General features: G+C 47.9%; 1 protein-coding gene across 4 annotated transcripts in view; it reads left to right on the forward strand.

Annotated features, from left to right (window-relative positions):
• CDKN2AIP (CDKN2A interacting protein) overlaps window positions 1-26,378 on the forward strand; it is a 91,457-nt gene that overhangs the window by 1,953 nt on the left and 63,126 nt on the right. Inside the window, exon 2 of one of the 4 annotated variants that reach the window (XM_078677993.1) lies at window positions 25,082-25,224. The exons of 2 other annotated variants lie outside the window; for them this stretch is intronic. The gene's annotated coding sequence lies outside the window, so the exon portion shown is untranslated. Of the gene's footprint in view, window positions 1-25,081; window positions 25,225-26,378 lie in introns of those variants that run through there. One more of the 4 variants, XM_078677996.1, reaches the window with a different exon arrangement.

Genomic DNA, 26,378 nt, shown 5'->3' on the forward strand with positions numbered 1-26,378 from the left:
TTCCACTTCATCATTTGGGCTGTCCTACCGTCATACCACTGCTGACCTGGGCAATCGCATGAGCCTGTGCAGCTACTTTATACCTATCACCCCCAATGGACTTTACATGAGGGGGGCCCTGTAAGAATGCCCAATGTATGTCTGCATGAGTCTCGTAGTCGGATTTTGCACTGCCGTCAGAAATCACCGTGCTGGAGGAGACCTGCCCGAACTTGGACCCTTGACCTGTGGCTGTTGAGTCTGAACTTTGTTGGACTGTTGGGGACCGGGACTGCGAGGCCCACCGGGCAGTGCGCTTTCTACATCTCGCGCACCTGCCGCCTCTTCCCGTGACTCCTCCCAGCAGAGCCTCTTGCACCTTAAATCACGACTCGTGGCCCCCGCTACGCGGGCGCCGCTCGTAGTCAGATTTTACACTGCCGTCGGAAATCACCGTGGTGGAGGAGACCTGCCCGAATTTGGACCCTTGACCTGTGGCTGTTGAGCCTGAACTTTGTTGGACTGTTGGGGACCGGGACTGCGAGGCCCACCGGGCAGTGCGCTTTCTACATCTCGCGCAACTGCCGCCTCTTCCCGTGACTCCTCCTCTTCCTTCCTTTCTTGTATATAAGGTGGAACTACCGCGCGATCGCGGGACGCGCGCGCGGGACGTAGCCCGGGACTAAGCCCGGACAAAGGGCGGGCCCGTTAGTGCCTGATAGAGACTGGACAGGTCCCTGAAAACTCATTGTGTTTGTAAGTAATTTATCGAGTACATTAACGTGCCTCTCACTTATTACTACTAGAGAGACAGCTTTTTATCTTTTTTTTGGTGTTCTATTGGCACAGTGTCTACTCGAGGCACTAGGAGTAAAACTGCAGCGGGTGGGGAAAAGCTGATTGGGCCAATTGACAACTTTATAATTAAGGCAAACTCCTTTATTGATCAGGAGATAACTCAGTTACAACGAAGAGTTTCGCAAGATCTTGAATTTGCAAGAAGATCGTCTCTGGGCTTTATCTCAGCTGCAAAGACTCCTGATAAAGTGAAAGACAGAGCCCCCGTACAGGTAGAAATCCATAGTGTACCGACTGAGGTAGACTTATCGGTATCACATGTTCTAACCGATTCCCAGCAAAGTCTTGCCTTGGAAAAAACCCCGGACCTCTGTTTGAATTTATCTACTGAAATTAATGATAGTAGACAACCAAAGGGGACACGGGAGGGTGCAATTCCAAAGAAAAAAACTAAAAAAACGAAGAACATTGAGAAAGTTAGAGCTACACAAAAAGTGATAGATAACTCTAGAGAGGAACCCGACCAACTAGCATTGTCAGGACAACCACACTCTGAAATGATTCTGACAATAGGGGATATAAGACCCATGAGTCCCGAGGCCTCTGCTATCTCTGTGGCCAATAGCGACATTGATAAAGCAGAGGGGCGTCTACTAGTCAAATTAGATAAGCTATTAAAACACACTTTTCCCCTTTTGAGGTTAGACTGTCTCGGGTGGAGAATCTGTTATCTGAACTACATGCTCTTATTAAAAATGGAACACCTAGAACGTTACCTAAAAGAACGGTCGCTAAAGTAAACGGACCCCCTAAGCAATTAAGTAAAAATGCGGAGGGGACCCCTGCCAACACTAAAATTACATCTACCACTGAATTACAGAGAAGACCAAAGACTTCCGTAATCACAGATAACCATAAGGGAACTAACTCTAAGAATACCACTACTCACCCTCTTCAGGATGTGAAGTCAAACAGGGTTTTGCCACCACCTCCAACCAAAGCACGGTTTGGGGGAGGAGGGTTTGGCAAACCTATTATAGATTTACCACCCGAGTCAGCCCCTTATGTGGTAGTGATGACAGGGGTTCCTGAGCTAGTGGAAGAATCAAACTGGTCTTTGAAAAATAAGGTCACCCACTGGTTGAATACCAACAGACCACCACCACCAAATCATTCTAGTAGGATCCTAACGGTCCGTAGGGTACATTGGGTAGGGAAGGAAATGAAAACAACCCAGGAAGACTGTATTGTGATAAATTTTGAGGATCCATATATGGTAGAATACATATGTTCCTGGGACTCACATGGAGGTATTGAAGGGATCGAGACTAAATGTCTCTTTCTTCTATCCCCCCATTTGGCGTCCTGGTTCTGATTATGATGCCTATGAGGGCAATTGGCGCAGAGTAGGCAGACGAAATTGGGGGGTGACTGGGGGGACTGGAGTGGTAACCATGGTTATAATAGGATGCGAGCCTTTAGAGAACCTTGGAGAGGCATTCAGACATCCAATAGATACGAGTGTTTGGATATGGTTGACTGACTGGCCCCGGTCTCCGAGGGCAAGGTCGTAGAACAATCAGTACCTCCCAAATCTCCTTGCCCTTTAGCAAATGAAAAACCCCGTCCACATTTAGAACACAATGCCTCCCCTGAGCTGACTAGGAAAGATAGTTTATCACAAAGTATACCACTTGTGGAGATCCCAAGGGATGAGGTGGCGAGTTTGGCTCCCTCATTAAATCCAGCAAGTGTTCCAAATCACACCATACGAGACACAGGATCACCACGATGTGCTCAAAAGGTAAAGTTGGAGTTATTATCTTGGAACATAGCGGGCCTTTCAAATAAACTTAGGGACCCAATTTTTGTGGAAAAGTAAGGAGTGATCTGCCTGCAGGAATGCTGGGAGAAGACTGGGTTACATATAATGGGGTATCGTACACACTTCCTTGCTGCTCAACCTAATACCAAAGGGAGGTGTTCCGGGGGGCTTTGTACCTACATATCCAATAAAAGCAGTATAACCAGCAACTGCTTACCCACTGGGGAAGCTCAATATTATCAACTTCTCACGTTAAGGTCAGGTGAAAACCATCCTATTCTCCTGATCAATTTTTATAATAACATCCCAAAGGAGGCCCTACAAAGGGTCCTGGAGAAATTAAATAATGCGGTCCGCAGTGGATTGGGATCAGACCAGAAAGAACATATTATCTTGACGGGGGATTTTAATTGCCGTCTATGTACGTATGGTGACACGGAGATATGTGGCTTGGTGAACCTAAGGGGTGACCCTTGCACACATTTTGAGCACTCTGTACTCGGAAACCTTTTAAACAATTTATTATTTGATTGGGACCTGGGCTTCGCAAACGAACTCTGTGTTCCTCCTATTAAATTTGAACCTACTTTTTGTGGGCGGGGGTCCCGTACAATCATTGACTTCACATTGGTCTCTAATAATTACCATCGCAGTGTGCTCTCGTTTACACTAGAGCACATCGCACTTAGCGACCACTATCCAATTGGTTCTAGTTATGAAATAGGGCAGAGAGGTGGTAAAGTAACCAATGTAGCGGAAAACATCTATTTACACAGGATTTCTCTGGCCAGAACCAATGGATATGCAATTAAATGGTGCAACAAAAACCCAAATAGCTTTTTAGAGAATCTGGTTGTGGAACAGATAAGTGATTTTATGATCTGTTTAGAAGAGAATCCCAACCCCATTAAGGTCATTGCAGCATTTCAAAGGATTCAAGCCCATATTAGTAATAAACTAACTGGATCAGCACGAAAGGGGGGCCAGAGCAGAGCAGAGGGATGGTTCAATCATGAGTGTTCCAAAGCCCACTGCCATTTGATTCAGACCCTAAAAAAAGCCCCGAGAAATCAGCTGGACATCAGAGTAGCTAGAGCTTCCTATAAGGATGCTCTAAAAAACGAAGGAAGGAACTGAAGCAGTCTGCATGGGAAGCTTTAACCAAAGCGAGTGTACTAAAGGATACTACTGCATTTTGGAATGCAGTTAACGCTCCTTTTTTTGTGGAGAGAAATGCTGATCAGATAGAGATTGTCATTGAGGAAACCCTCTGGGTAAATTATTTTACTGATTTATATAAACAAGAGACCTGCACTGGGTCAACAACATTAGTGAGGGAAGATATGATCCCCGTAGAATCTGATGTTTCAGATTTATTCCCCCTCAATGTAGTTTTCTCTCTAGATGAAGTAGAAACAGCACTGGCAGAGAGTTCTAACAGCAAAGCCCCGGGACCAGACGGTATCCCAATTGACATCTATAAGGATAACGTCGCCCTGTGGGCACCACTCCTGACCAACGTTTTAAACGGCTGTAATACCAAAGGTTTCCCAACCACCTGACAGGAAGCTATTGTTGTCCCCATATTCAAGAAGGGGATAGAAATGATCCCAAATGCTATAGGCCTATCTCTCTTCTTGATTCACTAATGAAGGTAGCGGGTAGAGTTCTTTTAAACCGTCTTCAATTATGGGCGAGGAGAATGCCGTTCTTTCTAAATTTCAGTACGGCTTCAGGTCAGGCCTCGGTACTGTCGAACAAGGCCCAAATTTGGCCTTAGTAATAGGTAAATATTCGTCAGCAAAGAGGGGCAATTTATTTATGACCTTTGTAGATCTTAGCTCGGCCTTTGATTGCTTGAACCACAATATCCTGTGGGCTACCCTGGCAGATCTTGGTATTGATCCTAACATTCTCTATTTTTTAAAAGAGCTCTATAGAGGAGTAGGGGCGAAGGTCCGTTTTGGAAAACTGGGAGAATGTACATCCAAATTCCCGATTGAGAAAGGGGTGCGTCAGGGATGCATCCTAGCCCCTTTTCTCTTTAATTTATATATAAATGGGGTGGCAGACCATTTATCAAAACTAAAGGCGGACTACCCACAAATAGAAGGTGAAAGTGTCCCTATCTTCCTATATGCCGACGACGTGGTCATTATGGCCCGAACACAAATTGGCCTTCAAAAGGCCTTAACTAGCTTCGCGACATACATGGGTAATAGGGGCCTTAGGATCAATATAGGATAGACTTTTACTATGTGTTCCGCTAAAAGGGCAAATATCACTTGTAATATCAATTTAGGTAAATCCAAGATAGGCTTATCTGACACTTTTTCCTATTTAGGAATTGTTTTTAATAAAAAGGGTACATGGAGATCTGCAATTACTACAACAAATTTAGCCTTTTCACGGGCATTAGGTGCTCTAAAGCAATTTTCAAATAAGTTGGGGGACAGGCCAGTGCGCATTTTGATCGATATATATAAAGCGAAATGTGTCTCGACGGCCACATATGGAGCTGGCATCTGGGGAGTTGCAGATTGCCATGAAATCCAAACAAAAGAAAATGGTTTTCTCTGCTATCTGCTTGCTGTTCCTCGCTCCACCTCCACCTATGTCTGCCACAAAGAATTAGCGTTGTCCTTTATTTCTGATCTAATTAAAATTAGTCCTATGTTGTTGTGGCATAAGATCTGGACTACAGTAGAAACTGTTTTTAACAGGGCGATTGTTGCTGATTGTACTAAACTTGAAGGTTCTAATAGGATACAATGGTTGTCTTATGTTCGGGAATTTTCTATAAGTATCGGGCACCCTGAATTTTATGATTCCCCTGAGACACTGTCTTTGATCTCCAGACGGGCATTGAAAGAACTTTGCCTGGCTCATCTGGAAGATCAACGCTGGTACCTCGAGAGCAAGAAGACCTCTGTTATTCATCATCATTTTCTGCTGCAAAACATTGGGCTACCACTTTATTTATCACCGGATCAGACTAGCTATAGCAGAATGCTTCTAGCACGCTTGAGAATTGGAAGTTTTTTTAGGATGATAACTTTTCCTGTCCAAAATGATTGGACGTCACAATTACCAACTTGTCCGTGCGACGATCATTCCACTCAATCAACCATTCATTTTGTTCTATTTTGCAAATTTTATGAGTGGGGGCGGAAAGTAAAGAGAATAGAGCTCTTGGCCTCCTTGAGATACTACAACCTAAGTCTGCTGCATAGCTCGACAACTCTGGGCAGATTGTCCACAGAATTTTTGCAGGTAAAACTCGTGTCCAAGAGGGAGGAGTTCTTGGACTTAATACAGCCTCCCCTTGCAAGAAAACTTTATACACAATTAAGACATGGTTGTCTACCTATTGGGGCATTTACTTGTAAATGGGATGGACGAGAGGAGGGAATTTGCCTAGTCTGCAATAATAATAAAGAGGATATTGTTCACGTTTTATTCTTCTGCCCAGCTTATAGTATAATATGGAGATGCTGGTTGGCACCGTTATGCAGAAGTTTTGGTCTAAGACAATGTGCACAAGCTGCTAGAATCTTAAGATATGACACCTCCCCTTTTATTGTGTTTGCGGTCTCCCGGTTTTTATATGGAATGTGGCGCAGAAGGCTCACTCTAATGAATTGCGATAAATTGTGATTAATCGTGATGTTTGTTACCTTTCCTTTGATAACTTACTGTTTAATAACTTTTTAACCACGTATTCTTAATTATTTATGCATTTTATCTTGTGTATGTATATATTTTATCTGTGCTTTTATGGTCTATGACCGCAATAAAGTTATCAAAATGAATGAAAAGATATTTACTACCTCCTTTTTAAAGTTTGGAATTTAAGACAATGTAGACCTGCGTTGTTTAAATTAATGACTTTAGTCGATGAAACGACTATTATTGCTGTGTCCAGGTACCTGAAATATGTTATTAGATGCAGATTGACTATGGTATGATTGGAATTTTATTAACTGCTGATCTATTTCTGCACTTCGGTATAGGGGGAATTTTGATATCTGCTACTCATGAATCATGCACTGTATACAGCTTCCCTTAAATCAATTTCTATCATTTTATTGTATGTAATCTTTCTAACTCCTTTTATGATTTTAACGTAAAATCGAATAAAGCTATCTTTGATTTGAGTGATTAAACCAGTGATGTAAATGCCACTCACTAATTCATTTTTGTATTTAATTCTTTATAGCGCTGTTAATCCTAATGTAGAGTGTCAAATTACTTTACGACAGGCAAACATATTATACATAGACATTGAATTGTACAAGTGTGTACAAGGTGTTGGAGTCACATATCATCCATACTGTTAGGCATCATACGTTAAGAGTATGTGGTCAGGAGAAAAACAAAGTCTGGCTTTAAAAATGCAGTGGTTGCATGTGCTGATAAGACTTCATTATTTCCAAAATTAACCCTTTTTTAGCAACCTTGGAATAATGAAAGCTTGAGGGAAAGGACCAAAGCTATGCCTTACAGTTTGCATACAGCTCCTTGATGCCCATTCATTGCTCACTGTACTATATTAGAAGGATGTTAACTTATTAACTGCCAGTAACTAAAGGATCTTCGTAACAAACGCAGTATCCTATTGAGTGCTCTAAATAAAATACAAATCTGTAATCTGCTTATTGCAAGTAAGGTTGACACCTGGTCGGGGGGCGTGGCTTGACTGCGGAGCGGAATGGCTGCCTGAACTCGCAGCTCCGCCAATCAAGCTAATTAATCCGGCATTTATCGGCGATTCTGGTGTGGAATCTCGGACCCTGCGACCCCAGGAGTAGGCGCAAAGATATAAGGGCTGCCTGGTGAAAAATTGAGCTCCGTAACGTAAGCTGGCGTGCAGATATCACAGGCGGACCGCGCGCTGAGCAGAGGCCTGGCGAACGGGCGGTAGCCGGGAGCTGGCGTGATTTCACAGCCCGGTGAGGAGTGGCGCTGCGCCGCGGACGGGCGGACTGCTGGACGGGTGGTTCCTGCGCCAACGGACCAACAGCGCGAACCAAACCGACTGAGATACCGGAGGACTGGGGCACGTGAAGCGCTACAATTGACAAGCTACAGGAGAGTTGAAACGTGCGGAGAAGCCACTGCGCTGCATCGCGCTCCGAGGACTAAGGCGAGCCACTGCAGATGAGCGGTAAGGATACAAGCTGCGGTCGGGTGGCTGCTGGCGTGCGACCTGAGCTGGGCACGGGCAGCTGGACGCTATCTGCTGCTGTACCCTGCACTAGCCGGAAACACTTGTACTGGGACAACGAGACTGCACCGGTCCCTGGGTGTTGTGAGAGAGGGCGGCCATGTTGGCTGCGGCGGTGTAGCTGAAGACGAGTGCGCGCAGGCTACTCACCCCTAGCGAGACAATACTTCCAGCATACAGCGGCCGCTCTGAGGCTGTAACACAAACGGCGGCCTGATACAACGCGGTGGCCGGAGGCAGGGGCTGCTGCGGCCTGGAGCACTTGCTCGCGGCGCATGAGGTCAAGGGGAAAAGGAGAACGAGAAAAAGGCGCGAACGGCCATTTTGTCCTGCACCCGTTCTGACGCAGAAACCCATTGGGAAGGCCGGTGTGACACTTGATGTACTGTGGGTCTGCGACATTGGGAGCGGTTAGGAAAGCTACGTGCTCCTAGGAAGAGGAACGCCTGAGGGGCAGCCCTGGGGACACGCCACGTATACATAGCTGGAGGTGCCGTGCTCCGCAGACGAAGTGAAGTAGAGCCCTGCTGGCGGTTGGGTGCGTAAGCCATTGCTGCTGGAATATATCGGCGACACAGTGTGCAGAGAACTTTGAAGAGACGAGATCCTGGCTGATTATTGATGAGGCACCGTCACACCTGCCCAAAAGCTGCGTCAATAAGCGACAATGGGCAAGCTGGACACGAGACAGCCGAGACTCACCTTTGACAAAACCAAACAGAAAACTGCTAGACAAGACCAACAAGAGGATGTAGCGTCACAGGAAGACCAGAGATGCTCGCAGGCAGCGGACATACAATCAATGTTCCAGGAACTGAAAACGAGCCTGCAAAGTATAGATCACAAGATGGACGACTTGGCCGCACGCATGGACAGCATCACCAAAAGAATGGACAAACAGGAGGGAAGAGTAGGAGTGCTTGAAACGCGAGTGACTGAAACAGAAGAAAGTCACACTGACATGGACAAAAAAATACGTGGCATGGACAAAGTTCTAGCGCTAATCCAACAAAAGAACGAAGATTTGGAGACGCGCTCGAGGCGCAACAACGTTCGAGTCACAGGAGTGGCGGAATCGACAAATATTACCAGCATGGAACTGGATGTCGAGGGAATGATGAAAGATCTATTTGGATCGGGGCTTTCACAGATGTTCCTGGTGGAAAGGGCACACAGAACACTTGGTCCCAAGCCAGGTGCACCACCCAGACCCATCATAGCGCGCGTCTTGAACTATAGAGACCGTGGCACGATATTGCGCATGGCAAGAGACATGAAAGATCTGCAATATCAGGGCAATCGCATCGCAATATACCCGGATTTCACCATGCAGATTCAGGCAGCTAGGAGAGAATTTGTGCCGGCGAAGAAGATATTCCAGCAAATAGGAACTAAATATTCGCTAATCTATCCTGCGAAACTCAGAGTACATGGCCCGGGCAAACCATCTTTCTTTGTGGACGCAAAAGCGGCTTTGCAATATGCTAAACAACTGGCAAGAGATCACAAAAATCAGGCACACTCTGAGGAACCGGAAACGCAGGAGAGACTAAGTGACGTTGAGTAAATTTTGGAGGTGCGGCTCAGAAATTGCACTGGGGCTCAACAGTGATCGCTTGCAGATGTCCGAACGGCCTGACTGGAGTACTGCGGGTTTGCCATGTGCAGATAAGTTAACAAGCTCAGGAACGCGCATGGGGTTCGGGGGTCCTTGAGAGGTCACACCCAGGCCAGCGCTCGATCACCCTGGCAAAAGTACAGGGTTAGTAGGAGGCCAACCTGCGTACCCCCAGGGATGATTCCCATTGCATTGTTACTAAAGGGGACTGTTGATGATGTTCTGATAGTCGGGGGCGGTGTAGGGGGGAAATTGCACAACCTAATTGGGGGGTTGGAGCGGGTGGGGACTGCGATGACCTCAGGTTGGGGTGCTATGTTGTTTTATGTTTGATTTTAAGCGACAAGTCGTATGGAGCGTATAATTGCACTGCGCTGAATGCTGGAAAGCACGAGTTGCCTGGTTGGCAACGACATCATACAACGTACTACGGCTGGTTAGACGTGTTGCAGCCGGGGAAATTGTTGGGATGTGCCACACTATTCACATGGAGACAGGAACATGGGAAGATTTATGGATATGACGCGCTATGGGGAACATATAACTCATTAATGCAGACGTGAAGCAAATAAAATGTTTAACCTGGAATGTGAGGGGTATGAATGATAGACGAAAGGCTAGATTGGTGCAAGCTTTCTTACTCGGGAAGGATATTGACATATGCTTCCTGCAAGAGACTCATCTGACTGCCAATGCCGCTCCCTTGCTCAGACACCATAGATGGGGTGAGATTGTACACGCATCATATTCTAACTACTCACGTGGGGTGGCGATACTGGTAAAACGGGGTCTACAATGGAAAACATTTGAGGTAGTCAAGGATGAAGAAGGCAGGTTCATACTGTTGGTGGGGACGCTGTGTGGTATGAGAATAATCTAGGTGAATGTCTATGGCCCTAATGACGACAACCCCGATTTCTACTGTGATCTATGGCATAAGATTCAGACTTGTGGCCCGGCCGCGATTCTGTGGGGTGGTGATTTCAATGTTGTGCTGTCGGACACCATGGACAGACAGGGGGTGGTCAGAGAACACCACCCTAGGGCAGCAGAGGCGCTGGGTGAAATCATAACTGATGCGCAATTGGTAGACACATGGAGGGAGATACACCCCGGGACCCGGGAGGGTACATGCTTAACGCTACATAGAGCTGCGTGGTCCAGACTGGACTATTGGCTTCTGTCCAGAGATGCCCACGCCTTAACAATTGAGGTAACACACCTGCCGCGATCGCTGTCTGATCATGCCCCGGTCTGTCTGACACTGTCTACCCCATCACAGTATGTCCAACCATTCAGTTGGAAATTCCCTTCCCGGGTACTACGAGATCAGGTTTTCAAGCAAGGACTGAGAGACCAGTTAGAGGAGTACTTTGAGCTCAACGAAGGCTCGGTGGACTCCCCAGGCACACTGTGGGAGGCTTGCAAGGTGGTGACGAGAGGGTACTGCATGTCGCTGAAAACTGGGGTACTCAGATCAACAAGAGACACCTTAAGTAAATTAGAGGCAGAACTTGCGGCGCTCGAAGCTCTACTTACCGAAGCGCCAACAGATAGAGTTCGTGCTGATTTCAGAGGGAAACTTAATCAATACCAGGAAGAGGCGGACAGGGAAGTGGCATATCTGGCCAAGGATAGTCAGGCTAGACGATATGGGGAGGGTGACCGGGCTGGGAGGTCACTGGCGAACATGCTTCGAGCGCCGAGAGGGATGGACTATGTCTTGGAACTCAAAGATGAGGGAGGAGACACGGTCAGGGAGCCTCATGCAATACTTAGTCATGACTGATTACTACACAGCATTGTACACTACCAGGGTGACGCCGGACGACCAGGTCCTTACAGATTATCTAGACACAATAGCCTTAGCATGGTTCAACAATGGGGCCGGACAATACATGGACTTGCCGTTCACACAAGATGACATTGGAGCGATAATAGCTAGCCTGCCACCAGGCCCTGACGGGCTAACGGCAGACTTCTATAAAGAGTATACGGATATCCTGGTGCCCAGACTGCACGGGGTCTTTGAGGAAGCAGTTGAATCAGGCATACTCACACAGTCGATGCGCGAAGCAATGATAATCACACTACTTAAACCTGATAAGGACCCCACTAACCCGGACTCCTATCGCCCACTCTCGCTAATAAATATAGATGCCAAGATCTATGCGAAGTTGCTCGCGGACCGCCTTAAATACATGTTGCCGCAAATAGCGCTCTCCGATCAATCAGGATTTGTACTTGGAGAGGTCCACTTCGCATAATTTGAGGGTACTGTTTGGGCTCCTGCACTACCTAGACCCCAAGGTGCAAGCCGCAGCCGCATTATTGGATGCGAGAAAAGCATTTGATTCCCTTGAGTGGAAGTTTCTGACTACCCTTTTCGCCCGTATGGGATTCAGTCCACTGTTCGCCAAACGAATCAGCATACTATACAACAACCCGACCGCTAGAGTGCGGGGAAATGGACAGATCTCAGCCCCTATCCCTATTACAAGAGGGAGTAGACATGGGTGTCCGCTATCACCATTGCTGTTCGCTATTGCCACCGAACCACTTGCGGCACGTATGCGTCAACATCATACTCAGCGAAGCATTGGCTTTACATCGCGCAGCCTGCTCATATCCATGTATGCCGACGATATCACCATATATATGATGAATCCGGCAGAGAACTTTGACCCGCTGATGAGAGAGGTGGTACGTTACAGTGGGCTCACTGGTATAAACATAAACTGGTCGAAATCGACTATGCTGCCATTAACGGATGGTACGAATAAATGTCACACTGAATTCCAGATAGATTGGGTCACGGATGAAGTCAAATACCTAGGAATTAAAATGAGCCGCTCTATCCAGGATATTTGGCTATTGAATTTCGGGGTGGCAATGGATTGGCTTGAGAGCAAAGTGAAGAAATGGAAGACACTCCCGCTGTCACTGACTGGCCGCATAGCTATCACAAAAATGGTGGTGGTCCCAAAATTTCTTTATTTATAAACATACCCTTGCCCTTAACTATGGCGTTTTTCCGCCGCCTTAGGTCTGCTATAATCGAACTAGTCTGGGCAGGCAGGTAGCCTAGAGTGGCCTGGAATCTTCTTACACTTCCATTCCGCCAGGGAGGTCTGGCAGCTCCGGATTTCGAGCTGTATGCATATAGTGCGCAGGCCCAATACCTGCACTACTGGCAACACCCGATCCCTTATCAACCGCACGTGGCAATAGAGGCTGACGTGGCGGCACCCTGCCCCCTAAAGGCAGCGGCGTACAGGAAATATAAACGGTCACAAGAGGACATTGATACGGTAGAGGTGGTGCGATGGGCGTGGTCGGGTATCGCAAAAAGAGCGGGTGTAAATGAACTATATGCCCCGAGCATGCCATTGGAGGGTAACCCACTGCTGGGACCACTCACGGACGCGGCAGTAGTACGGAGGGCGCATGAATGTGGCTTGAAAGTAGCAGGCGACCTGTACCCAGATGACATTTTCATTACACTACAAGATATGATTGTGTCGTCCGAACCGACGGCCTCAGAACTACTACTATACTATCAACTCAGGGCGGCGTGCAAACACAGGTACCCGGTGTTCCCTGCGGCCCCACCATCGCTAGCGGCTCTGGAGGACATACTCTCGAACACCTCCTCACATAAGTTGATAACACGCATCTATAGGGCCACACAGAATGCAACACCTGTTCCGCACATTGACTCAAGGGTGCAATGGGAGGCAGAAGCAGGCATTAGTATTACAGAAAAACAGTGGACATTTTGCTGCACACAACTTGAACACCTCTCGCCAAACTATAGATTGCGGCTTATACATTTCAACTACTTGCACAGAACGTACCGCACACCCAAGCAGTTATTTAAAATGGGTCTGCAGGCGGATGCCTCTTGCTGGAGATGTGGCAAGAAGGAGGCTACGTTCTATCATCTAGCTTGGGTATGTGGGCCAATACACAGATTTGGGGAAATAGTCTTCCGTAGCATAGGGCAGATAGTGGAAACACTTATAGACCCAGACCCGCTAGTGGCACTCCTGGGATTTGTAATGCAGGTACCAAGTGCATCCTGGAGATTAGTAGCCCTTCTGTTGTTGCTAGCCAAGCGGCAAATAGCAATTCACTGGAAGCAAAGGGCTCCACCGAAAATATCAAGCTGGGTAAAATCTGCAATGTACTGTAAGGACCAACTGTCTGCCTATTGGGAAATGATGCCGCTGCGCTCAAGGCCGGCAGACATATGGCAACCATTGGTGGACTGGCTGGCTAGGGCGGAGGGGAATGACAGTGACTGAGGAGTGCGGGAGGGGTTAGACTGAGGAATGTGAGTGTGTGGACCACGTTTCACGACCAGCCATATTGGAAAGCGGATAAATGAAGTTATATCCATGTACATTCACTCGGAGTACTACTCGCTAGTTTACGACACTCGCTTACAGTTGTTTCTTTTGGTTACCAAGTTCTGTACAAATGATAACGACTTGCACAAGTGTACGTCATGTATCCGTATAGATGGTGTAACGCTATGTCAATAAGCTGCCTGCCTCCGGGTTGTTGGCTAAATAGCAGTGTACACATTGATGAGAACAATTAAGGTTTTGAAAAAAAAAAAAAGTTGACACCTGGTCGAATTTGTACCGGCATAGTTCAAGTTCATGTATTTATAAAGCGCACTACTCACCCAGAGGGTCTCAAGGCGCTGGAGGGAGGGGTTTATTGTTTATCGAATAGCCATGTTTTCAGTTCTTTTCTGAAGGAGATGTGATTCTGAGTAAGGCGGAGGTGGGTGGGGAGTGAGTTCCAGGTCTTGGCAGCCAGGAAGGAGAAGGATCTGCCACCCATGGTGGTTTTTCGGATGCGCGGGACTGCGGCGAGGGCTTGGTTGGATGATCTTAGTTGTCGGGTGGGATAGTAGAAGGACAGTCGGGTGTTGAGGCATTCGGGTCCAAGATTATAAAGGGCCTTGTGTGCGTGGGTAAGAAGGCGGAAAGTAATTCTTTTGTTGACGGGAAGCCAGTGGAGGTTTTTTAAGTGACCTGTGATGTGCTCTTGGCGCGGGATGTCTAATATGAGTCTCGCTGATGTGTTTTGGATGCGCTGGAGTTTTTTCTGCAATTTTGTTGTAATTCCGGCGTAGAGTGTGTTGCCATAGTCCAGTCGACTCGTGACCAGTGCATGGGTGACAGTCTTTCTTGTTTCGAGGGGGATCCAGCGGAAGATCTTTTTGAGAATGCGAAGGACGTTGAAGCAGGAGGACGATACGGCGTTGACTTGTCTAGACATTGAGAGGGAGGAGTCTAGAATGAAGCCAAGGTTACGTGCATGGTCTGTGGGTGTGGGCGCAGATCCCAAAGCGGAAGGCCACCAGGAGTCGTCCCAAGCTGAGGGGGAGGATCCTAGGATGAGCACCTCCGTTTTGTCTGAGTTGAGTTTTAAGCGGCTCTGTTTCATCCATTCGGCTACTTCTTTTATACCTTCGTGAAAATTGTTTTTGGCGGTGTTGGGGTCATTGGTGAGGGAAAGGATTAGCTGGGTGTCGTCGGCGTAGGAGATGATGTTGAGGTTGTGTTGACGTGCGATGGATGCGAGGGGACTCATGTACACGTTGAAGAGGGTGGGACTGAGTGAGGAGCCTTGAGGTACGCCGCAGATGACTTCGGTGGGCTCTGAGTAGAAAGGGGGGAGTCGGACTCTTTGGGTTCTCCCGGCAAGGAACGAGATGATCCAGTCCAAGGCTTTTCCTTGTATGCCGATGTTGTTGAGGCGTTGTATGAGGGTGTTGTGACAGACAGTGTCGAAGGCGGCGGAGAGGTCGAGTAGGATGAGGGCCACTGTTTCACCGCTGTCCAGGAGTGCTCGGATGTCGTCGGTCGCCGCAATGAGGGCGGTTTCGGTGCTGTGTTTGTCTCGAAAGCCGTTCTGTGAGGGATCCAGGGAGTAGTTGGATTCAAGGAAGGCTGCGAGTTGGCTATTGACGGCTTTCTCGATGACCTTGGCCGGGAAAGGGAGGAGGGAAATGGGTCGGTAGTTTTTCAGATCTGAGGGGTCTGCTGTTGGTTTTTTCAGAAGGGCGCTGAGTTCGGCGTGTTTCCATATTTCTGGAAAGGTGGCGGAGTTGAAGGAGCAGTTGATGACATCGCGGAGTTGGGGAGCGATGATGGAGTCAGCTTTGTTGAAGATGTAGTGGGGACAGGGGTCAGAAGGTGAGCCAGAGTGGATTGAGTTCATGAGGCGAATGGTGTCTTCAATGGTGATTGGGTTCCAGGAGTTGAGGTAGTTAGCTGGAGGGGTGGGATCTGCAGGGGGTGGGGTGAGTTGGTCATTGGGAGAATTCTTGAAGCCGTTGTGGATGTCGGCAATTTTGTTGTAGAAGAAGGAGGATAGCGCATCGCAGAGGTCTTGGTGATGTCGTTGGATGCTGCGGGAGGGCTGGTGAATTCTTTGATGATATTGAAGATTTCCTTGCTGTTATGAGAATTGTTGTCGAGACGGTCCTTAAATGCTGATTTCTTGGCGGATCGAATCAGTTGGTGGTGTTTGCGGGTGGCTGTGTTGAGGGAGGCCATGTTGTCTGAGGTTGGTTCTTTTCTCCAATTCTTCTCCAGGGTGCGGCATGTCTTCTTGGATTTTTTAAGGTCATCATTGAACCAGGGAGCTTTTTTGCTGGATGATTTCGGCTGGTGTTTTTTCAGGGGTGCTAGTTCGTCCGCACTGTGGGTAATCCATTGCCTGAGGTTGGTGGCCGCTAGGTCTGGGTCCGTTGCTAGGGTGGGAGTGTTTTGACTGAGTGATGCGAGGAGTTGGTCGGTGGTGATTTTGTTCCATTTTCTTCGGGGAATGGGTTGTGGACGGTTGTGGGTCAGGGTTGTTTTGTAGCTGAAGTGAACACAGCTGTGATCCGTCCAGTGGAGAGCTGTAGTGTGATCGAAAGAGATGTGCTTGCTGGAGGTGAAGATAGGGTCGAGCGTGTGTCCGGCTATGTGAGTGGGGGTGTCAACAAGTTGTTTGAGTCCGAGATTGGACAGGTTGTCCAGAAGGGTGGTGGTGTTGTTGTCGAGAATGTTGTCATGGTGGTAGTTGAGGTCTCCTAGAAGAATGTAGTTCTCGGAGGCGAGGGCGTGCGGGCTGACGAAGTCAGCGATGTCGTCGCTGAATTGAGATCGGGTGCCTGGGGGCCTGTAAATGAGGGTTCCTCTAAGTGTGGTCCTGGGGTCGGTGTGGATCTGAAAGTGGAGGTGTTCGGCGGTTGCAAGATTGACGTCAGAGCTGGTTGTAATATTGATGGTGTTTCTATGGACGATGGCGATGCCTCCTCCAGTTTGATCGGTGCGGTCTTTTCGAATGATCTTGTAAGTGTCCGGTATGGCTATGGCGATGTCGGGGGCAGAAGATGCGTTCATCCATGTTTCAGTAAGGAAGGCGATGTCAGGTGACGCAGTGTCAATTAGGTCCCAGAGTTCGGTTGCATGTCTGTGGACCGAGCGGGTGTTCAGTAGGATGCACTTCAAGTTGTTGGGTTCGGAGCTGTGTGTGGAGGAAGTGTGTTTGGTGAGGGTCCTGAAGCAGTTGAACTTACAGGAGAGGCAGTAGAATGGGCCGTGGGTACGTCCAGGGGTAGCTTCGCAGCATAGTGGAGTGCGTCCGGGGTTGAGAGCGAGGAGAGTTTCGGCATCATATGTGAGTCTAGTGGGTTGGGAGCGGCGGGGACCAGGGGGACAGGCGCGGTCCAGGCGCGGACGGGCGTAGACGGGCTTACCTTTGGCGCACCTTTGGCGCGGCCGTAGCGCGTGGACGCTGCGCGTTGGGACATCTGACATAAATGGAGAGTGGAGGGGGCGGAGCAGGGAGGGTCTGCAAGGGGTCCAACAAAATGGCTGCACAGTAAACAGACTAATCAGCAAAGCTCCGACAACAATCTCGAGGTGCACAACAATAAAAGCGCTAGCAGAAACAAATGCGAGGCAAGTAGCGTTATTGAGCGCTGCGTGAAATAATTAATTAAAGCAGTTGCAGAGGCACTAAAGCGCACAGGTCACGAGCGCTGCACAGAGTCAATTATAAGAATAGTGCCTGGAGTACAAATGAGCACAGGACACGAGCGCTGCACAGACTCAATTAAAATTAAAGTGCCAGGAGTCCAAATGAGCACCGTTCTCGAGCGCTGCACAATATCAGTCACGCATACAATACCAGCAGGAGGGGGAGGTGAGGGGAGCGGCCGCTTCTGCGAGGAGCAGGCCTGACCAGTGTTGTAGGGTCCCACAGTACTGCCTAGTGCCACACACAATGCAACTCATTATAGTGCACCCTGTGTTACCACGGGGTCACCAATGTGTCACGTTTATTAATAGATCTGGGTTGATAGTGCATTCATTAACAATCTGCCTTTCCTGCTTCTAGAGCTAAGAGGACTTTTTTCTGTTCTAGGACACAGTTTGATTAGTTAAATGTTAGTATTAACTCAGTTTTGATTCTATCTCTGCAACGAGTACTGGAAGTGCCTCATCCACACGGATGAAACCACATGTTTTGACCTGCACTTGTCATTTGCAGTCCCAACTCCGGTCAAACAGATAATACTGCACTTTGCAGCGTATTCTACAAGGCTCTCCATGCTTATTCTACCGTGCTCTCCATGCCATTGGAATCAAGCTATCCAGGCTGATGAGGGCTGAAAGCCCGAAACCGGTCCTTGGATGCTTGTTTCCAGTCCAGGGAGGACCTGGCTTGGCAGTTCGGGCTGGACTGGTGCCATTGGGCACAGGGTCAAGACTGATTTGCATATGGCTGGGTTCAAACTGGAAAGGTATGGGGAGCAAAAAAACGATGGATTTAGGCCCAGATCTCTGTACTGGGGTGAATGTATGACATTGTTCTGCATTCTGTCCATCACCTGTTGTTTTTTCCATTCGCGCTATACAGCACAACTAACTTTTCAATTAGTTTCTACAGTCTTGCAACTGACTACTGCACTGGTTTCACACTTAACCGTATTATGTTCCACTAGCCAATCCACGCCTCTTGCATTATCAGAGAAAACCCCAGTGGCCCTGTCTGTTTCTGCTAGTTTCTGCAATATTTTAGAATCTGCTTCTCCAGCATAGCTTCCCAATAAGTGATATTAACTAAATTTAACCCATGAGTCGCATTCTTGTTAACAATATCAGTCTTATAGACCCAGGCCATACCATCCGACCAAAGCCTCCTTCCCGATTCGTACTACATTCTGATTCTCAACAGTGTCTCAAGTTTAGGTATTCACAAAGCGTAGATGCTTCTCAGCTCAAGAATACAGTTGTACATTGGCTGTCAAAAGAACCTAGATTTAATACTGTTAATTATGAACAGATTTTGGCGGTGAGATTTGTTTGGATAGGGCCTTGTAAGAAACTTTGGTGGGTGACGGGATAATTATCAATTTTAAGAAACCTATTTATATCAGGAGTTTACTATCCTAGGATCAGAAAGGCAGTCTTATGAGTAGCCCTGTTGAAGTCTTACTTTTGTACAGAATGTGCACCACAGCCCTTCTCCGTGAAATCTTGCTTAACCTTCAGCTTAATCCTTAAATATTTTGTTTTATATTGTATGGTTTATGTCCCAGTCTCATTTTAGTAATAAAACGTCATAATCCCATGGTTCCTTGTTTAGTGGGTTGACGCTTTGGTTTTTAATTCCTCTGCTTCTTCCCCACAATAGCCTATTGTATTATAACATGCTCAGATGTACCACCCCTGTAGTTATTGCCCACTGACAAACCGACTAAGTGAGAAAAGCATGCTTAGTATGTTACTTACATACCTTCATCTTGGTTACATAATGTATAAGTTTGCATAGTCACTGTCTTATACTGAGGTTGATTGGCTCAAATCTTGGCTCCTTGTGCATTCGGGACAGAGAAGAGGATAACTTTGCTATATAAATGTCATCAAAAGTCATATTTCAAACAGTTTGTGGGCAGTGGCTTTTTATTGCAGATATGAGCTAAGACACTGATTTTCATTGCCTCAGGAAATTATAGGAGACTTTTCGGTCCGATTTGTGGCTGGGGGGGCAACCTTATGAACAAATGGGTTTTGGCTGTTTTAGTACTATCTTTGGACTGGTTTCTTCAGGATTTTTGGTGGGCAGGATGAGTGACTGATACTTGAGATCACGAGTGATATGGATAAGTTTGAAGGCACACTTAACATTCAGGCAATGCACCCATTGTAGATTTCTTGGTATCACAATGCATTAATCTCCGCAACTCTGCTACCTCTTCTAACAATTGTTAACTTTATGCTTGTCTTTGACCGTGTACTGCGCTCTGCTGTTTTTTTTGGGTCATGTTCGCAATATAGACGAGCATTGGCATAGCCAATAGGTCTCGCCTTTGGGATCTTATAAGTGTTTAGCCAGAGCTTTGCCAATGTTTTAAGCAATGTATTAGAGCAGCATGCTGGAAAGTTATAATAAAAGTGTTATAAGTATTTTTGCTATCTTATATATAACCAAAATGACATTACGTACAACTGAACGACCCTATTAAAAAAATAATTAACATAATAAAATGTCTTCTAGTTTTTTAGTCTTTGCAATGCTGGCATCTTGTTCCTCCCTGTTTTAATGCTTGTTTGTTATAGCTTTTTTTGTTATGGGGGATAGACATTAACAATGGGAGGGTGGAGGTTGGGAAATAGTACCTGAATTACAACACGAGCAGTGGACGGACACTCTGGGAGAATCAAGAGATGCCACATTCTGAGGTGGTGCTGAGATGGTGGAGTGCTTTTACGGAGGTTATGCTGAGTGATACTGAGGTGGAGGTGATGGTGAGTTGCTGTTATACTGAGGTGATGTTGCGCTAATGCTGAGGTGGTGCTAATGCTGAGGTGGTGCTGGGCTGAGGCGGTGCTGCGCTGATGCTGAAGTGGTGCTGCGCTGATGCTGAAGTGGTGCTGCGCTGGTGCCGAGTTGCTGCTGAGGAAGCCCCACTTTAATGCTGAGGTGGTGCTGAGGTGATGCTGTGCTGATGCAGTCAGTGATGCACTGCTGGTGGAGCGCTGATGCTGAAGTGGTGCTGCGCCCATGCTGAGGAGGTGCTGCACCCATGCTGAGGAGGTGCTGCGCCCATGCTGAGGAGGTGCTGCGCCCATGCTGAGGAGGTGCTGCGCCCATGCTGAGGAGGTGCTGCGCCCATGCTGAGGAGGTGCTGCGCCCATGCTGAGGTGGTGCTGCGCCCATGCTGAGGTGGTGCTGCGCCCATGCTGAGGTGCGCTCATGCTAAGGTGGTGCTGAGTGAGCCGGAGGTGATGCAGAAGTGTTGCCGAGCTGGTGTTCAGGTGGCACTGAGTAATGCTGAGTTGGTGCTGTGCTGGTGCCGAGGTTATGCTGCATTGGTGCGGAGATGGTGCTGTGCTGGTGCCGGGATGTTGCTGCACTGGTGCTGTGGTGGGGCTGTACCCGTGCTGTTTTGGGGCTTTGTGGGTGCTGCGGTGGTGTTGAGTGATGCAGATCAGATTCTGTGCTAGTGCGGAGGTTGTGTTACGTGATGCACTGGTGAAGAGGTGGTGCTCAGGTGCTGCTGATCGATGCTCAGGTGGTGCTGTTTGACGCTGACTGGTGCTGCTCTAATGCTCAGGTGGTGCTCCGGTTGTGCTGAGTGATACTTTAGTGGTGCTCAGGTGATCGCATACTGGTGCTCAAGTGGTGCTGACTGATGCAGTTTCTGTGCTGAGTTGTTCCTTGTTTGACCAAATAAACATCAGGAAAAACGTTATTACAGTGCTCTGAAGCTGCAGACGCTATATAAAGGGCATAGTGCTATGCACAAGCATAAAACAAAGCCTTTTGGGTTGACATTGAAAAGCACAGTGTGCATCGAAGATAGACATCAGGACTTAAATAAAACCACGCTGAAAGTATAAGTGTTTCTGGAAGGCAAGCTGTACTAAACCCAGGAAGCCGCTCGGACCTCAGTGTAACCAAAAGCATCTGTTGGGAGGTCACTGGGAACTCTGGAAGCGTCCCTGAGCCCGAACGCCTTCAGCAAGCCAGCATCACCCAACACGTCATTAAAGGCGCCAAGGCACACCCCACCGATGAAGTCACTCTGACATCACTGTATTATGTTTTCATTCAGGACACATCTTTGCATTCCCAAACTCCCAGGCCGATGTAATTCCCTACACGAGACGGTTTCCCTAACATATGTTCCAAATCAATAAGGACAAACATGTCTGATCTGCTACTTCACGGCACGGGATGGGGTGAGGTGGGCATCCTCTGCCGCAGTCCTGCCAAGTATCACGCATCATGCGTTAGACTAACGCATTTCAGTGTGATACTCCGCATTACCGCACTGAAATGCATTGTCATGCATGTGAATGGTGTCTGTTACTGAAGCGCAGCCTGCCTAAAACTTAAGTGGGGCAGCTGGCAGCGCGCAGAATATGGTGTGCGCGCTGCTTAACCAGGCTTGGGGCTCACAGCTGACCTAAGGCTGCTCAGCGCTGGCAGGTTCACATTACCTCCTAAGACACCTTTGACTTGGCAGGACTGTGTTTCCTTATTAATGTTTCCCACGGCAGGGCTCTTACTTTTCTGCCTGACGTCATGACCTGGCACAGTCAGGTTGTGTGTTGCGTGCCGTGAGCGGGACGTCACATCCTGCCGGCCGGTGTAGAAGGCAGGAGGCTGAATTTGCGCGCCCGCAAACCAATCGTGGCCCTTGCAGTGTCCTGCTGCAGGTCGCACCGGCCCGGGCCGCAGTATGCTGTGCTGCAGCACCCTGCCGAATATTTCACTTCTTAACGCAGCAGAGGGAGACAGTGGAGTCAGTGACCCGGGTTACAGCAGCCGCAAGACAGTTTGTTACTTGACGGGTTCGCTGCCCGGGATGTACTGGACAGCCTAGGACTAGGAGTCACATCTCTATTACGATATGTGAGCCAGTGAAAAAATCTATACATGAAATTCAAATTCAACATTTAATTTGTATCCGCTTTCATTTTACCAGGTCATGGTGATTATATTGCATGAATAGTACTGCACCACTTGTCAGCCGTTTGTTTTCTGCAGGGGCGTTACACAGGCCCCTGCAGCCCCCGCGGTGCGGGGGGCCCTCACCCTCCAGGCGGCCCCGTCAGCACCGCACTTCTGCGGGGGAGCTCTAGATTGAGTCCAGAGGGGGCCCGTCACGTACCCTGCAGGGGGGCCCCCTCAAGGTTCGTTACACCACTGGTTTCTGAGTGATAAAATGTTAACACAGAATAAAGGCTTCCTGTCAGCTTCATGCAATCATAGACTTGCGCTACTTACTGTGAGTCGTAGTTTGAGCAAGGATAGAATAGTCTATTCTGGACAATCCCCACTCCATCAATCTGATTACAAACTGCTTTAAAATCAGATGGCTCCTCATTTTATTGGCTGACCATATGCACGGTGGTCCGGGGCCAGGTTGGAATGGGAGTGTATTTTACAAACAGCGAAGAGTCACGAGGCCGGCATGTCGGAAGTGTTATAAAATATGGCCCACAGAGATACAAATACCTGGAGTTTCCTGGTAAGCTTCAAAGTGTGCGATAACCCTAATGTCTCGCCACGGGTAATGTGGTTTCTGCATCCTTGACCAGTGATAATACCATTGTGGGTGGCTTGGTTTCTTCATCATTAGTGATCTGATAAAATAGTGACATGACTGCAAAAGCTTCTTTTTAAAATTAATAAAAGACTGGCAGTGCAATTTGTATTTGTTTGCACTATCACATGTTCAGAGTAAAACGCTGCCAAGTTTTACGCTGGTGTTTCCCACCATTCTTTTTTACCTTATTACATTAGCAACCAAGTATGCCTGTGACTGAGTGACGGCCTAATCTTCTAATTGCACTTGCTATAGTAAAAAAATGTACTTTTTGGGCTAGCTCAGGTCATGAATGATCACATCAATGAGATTATCAGCAGTGCCTGCCTGCCCTCAGTTACTGAGCACTGCAGTCACGCAGTCTGTCTCTGGTTAGTGCCCTTCCTCCCGTTTCTGGTGCTTTGCAGATATGTTTTAAAATCTTCCTAGAATTTCTCGTTGCTCAAATGAGTGTAATTTCTGATATTTATATGATTCCCTCATCTTTATTGCTTGATTTTGCCCGCGCGAGTGTGTCACTCATAGTCGTTGAAATGTCACTCACAATTACTCTGAAATTATGTAAATGTCACACATAGCAATCTGAAACCTTGGCAGCTATGCTGCCGGTCAGATGTATCCACAAAACCCTTTAACATCTGTGGCAGGGGAGAGCTGTCAATAGTGCAGCAGGTGCGTGGCTTGAGAGCCAAAGAGAGGGTGGGTCACACTGCAACCAAATCAGTGGTGTAAAGCAATGATGACCCTCCCCCCCCCCCCCCCCCCCACCAACCCCTCTAACACACACACTGCAGAATAGGATGAGGGCTCTGATTCTCCTGTGTCTCATGACATTCATTAACTGAATGGCAATGCCCCCTGAAGTGTTGGAGGCCCTGGCAAACCAGAATAAAGACACACCGGATAACAGTGCTCCGAGGAATACCTCAGAAGAGAGGGAGGCCCTTTCCCGCTTTTTAAAGCAAGTGAGATTCAGCCCAGCTATAAGTAGGTATTAGAGGGAATTAAGAATCTCCATGGGGATGTGAGCTTGTGGTAATTTTTTATAGCGCCTTACAGACGCTGGTGTGCTTATATTATTGAATATTTAAGTTATAGTTGGATACCAGAACCGGTCCGTCAGGCCCCAGCTCCGTATGTTTGTCAGAGTCTTACCTATATGAGTGTGCAGGAAACATTTTTCTACAGCGCCCGAAGGAGGTTGGTTTTCTAATGTTGTTCAGTATTTAAAATGTCATTTCAAACAAGAACTGCAGGTTCAAACCTCTGCCCCCGTACGTAAGTCCCAGCCTTGTTTTTAAAAGGGACAAAACATGTTATAATAGCGCCTAGTGGCGGTCGCTTTACTTGTATTGTTCAATATTCATATCTGAACTAAATTCCCTTCCAGCACGTTAGATGTCAGCCCTTGTGTCTGTGTTCGAGGCTTGTGTACATAAGAGCCGAAACATAGTTTTAATAGCGCCGTACATATATATTATAACAAATTTAAAATATAGTTACATCCCAGATGCGAGCGTTGCTTTAGAACCACGCGTGGTTCTGTTCGACGTCTTTGTTTACTAGTGCTTAGCAAACCTGTCGTTAAATAGCACCTTGTAGACGCTGGTCAGTATATTTGATAGAATATTGAAATTATAATTTCATAGAGCGTGCTGTGCGGCTTTCATTGGGATGTCTATGTGTAAACAAACGTATCTTCTATACACTGATCAGTTTAATACCTAAGGGGACGTTTCGCCATCACAAAACACAACAATCTGAAAGTGTCTTATTAGAGCAATTTCTCCTATGTCAGCCTCCCAATAAACGGAAGTGGCTCATTGTACCATTTTCTTGTTTTTTTTTGTTTGTAAATTGTGCATCTTTATAAAGTGTAGATATCAGTTTTGATTTTATGGTATGTAATAATTTGTATTGGTTTCAAAAATAAGAATCTAATCATGAAACCCCTTGCATTTACAATGTACAATATTTCGGTTTTTGTTTGTCGTGCAGGGGTGCTGGGGGCGTATACAGTCGCGTCTCTGAACCGTGTGAGGGAGGCCGCACCCCGAGCTCAGCACACAAGGTCAGAGATGATTCGGGGACACTGAAAGTGAGAAGACCTTATTAAAGGGTTAAAGCACAGTGTTGCCAAGGTTTGTTTCCGATGCTACATTGAGAATACATCTAAACCTTTCTACTTTCGTTTCTTGTGAAAAGTCGCTCTGTAATTGAAACCTGGGCCCTGGTCTCTGCTCTGATGCAGTCTATGTATGGCTGAATAAATGTATGAATGTGAAACTGATGTTGGTCGTAGCGCTTTGTGACATGGCCTCCAGAGCTGTTTTTATGACCCGGGTCTTTTCTCTTTGCCAGTCTGACCCTGGGTGGAGGAGTTGGAGGATTACACGTCACGCTATGTACAGATTGTCATGTCATGGAGCTTTGTGCAATGGACAAAGAGACACATGGCGAAAGATTGTACGCTCCCTACTGCAAAGCAAGCAAGCGAGACCGTCTCTGCACAGCGCTCTCTTTAGTGAAGTGATCTTTGCTCCAATTGCAACTCCATATTGAGTGCGGCTCGTGGGCACGTCGGGGGTACAGTGTGTGACACTCCATTGACGAGTGACCAATCAGTAGCTGCACCCTGCAGCACTCAGTTTGGGACGCTCGTCCGGGCCACCGCCGTGGTCAGTGCCGGACTGACCGTAGCGGGCACCGGGCACTCCCCCCGGTGTGCCGAACGGGTGGGGCCGGTTTGGGGGCCCTGGGGGCCGTTTTTGTTACAGGGCCGTTTTTGCAGCATAGCTACAACATCGGCTCTGTAACAAAATCGTCAGAAAACCGGCCCTGGCAAAGAGCTCGGCCGCACACCTAACCCCCGGAGGTGGGCGGGTGGGGAGGGGCGGGGGGCGGCCGTGCACTTGGCCAGGGCCAGTTTTGGTTCCCAGTTCGGCCCTGGCCGTGGTGGCACAAAAATGTTCGCCGGCTGCCATACAATAGTTTGCCCCCACAGTGCGGGCGGCTCGGCCAGGCTGCAGGTGCGAGCTGCACACAGAGCCTGAGTGCTCTCGAAGCACCTCCGAGCCAGCCTGGGCCGAGCACGATTGTGCACCATGATTGCCCCTGCCGACGGTGCCCCGCTAACAGGCAGTGAGAAGCTGCTGGCCAGTCTGCCAGACAAGCCTTGTCCTCCGCTTCTTACATCACTCCCATGCTCTGGCAGGCAGCAGGACGTTAAGTCACGCCCATCCCCCCAGCCCCCGATTCTCTACACAGTGTACCGCTGTGAATTGACATTCGCCAG

The sequence above is a fragment of the Lissotriton helveticus genome, chromosome 2_2, assembly GCF_964261635.1.
Source record: "Lissotriton helveticus chromosome 2_2, aLisHel1.1, whole genome shotgun sequence".
Lineage (NCBI taxonomy): Eukaryota > Metazoa > Chordata > Amphibia > Caudata > Salamandridae > Lissotriton > Lissotriton helveticus.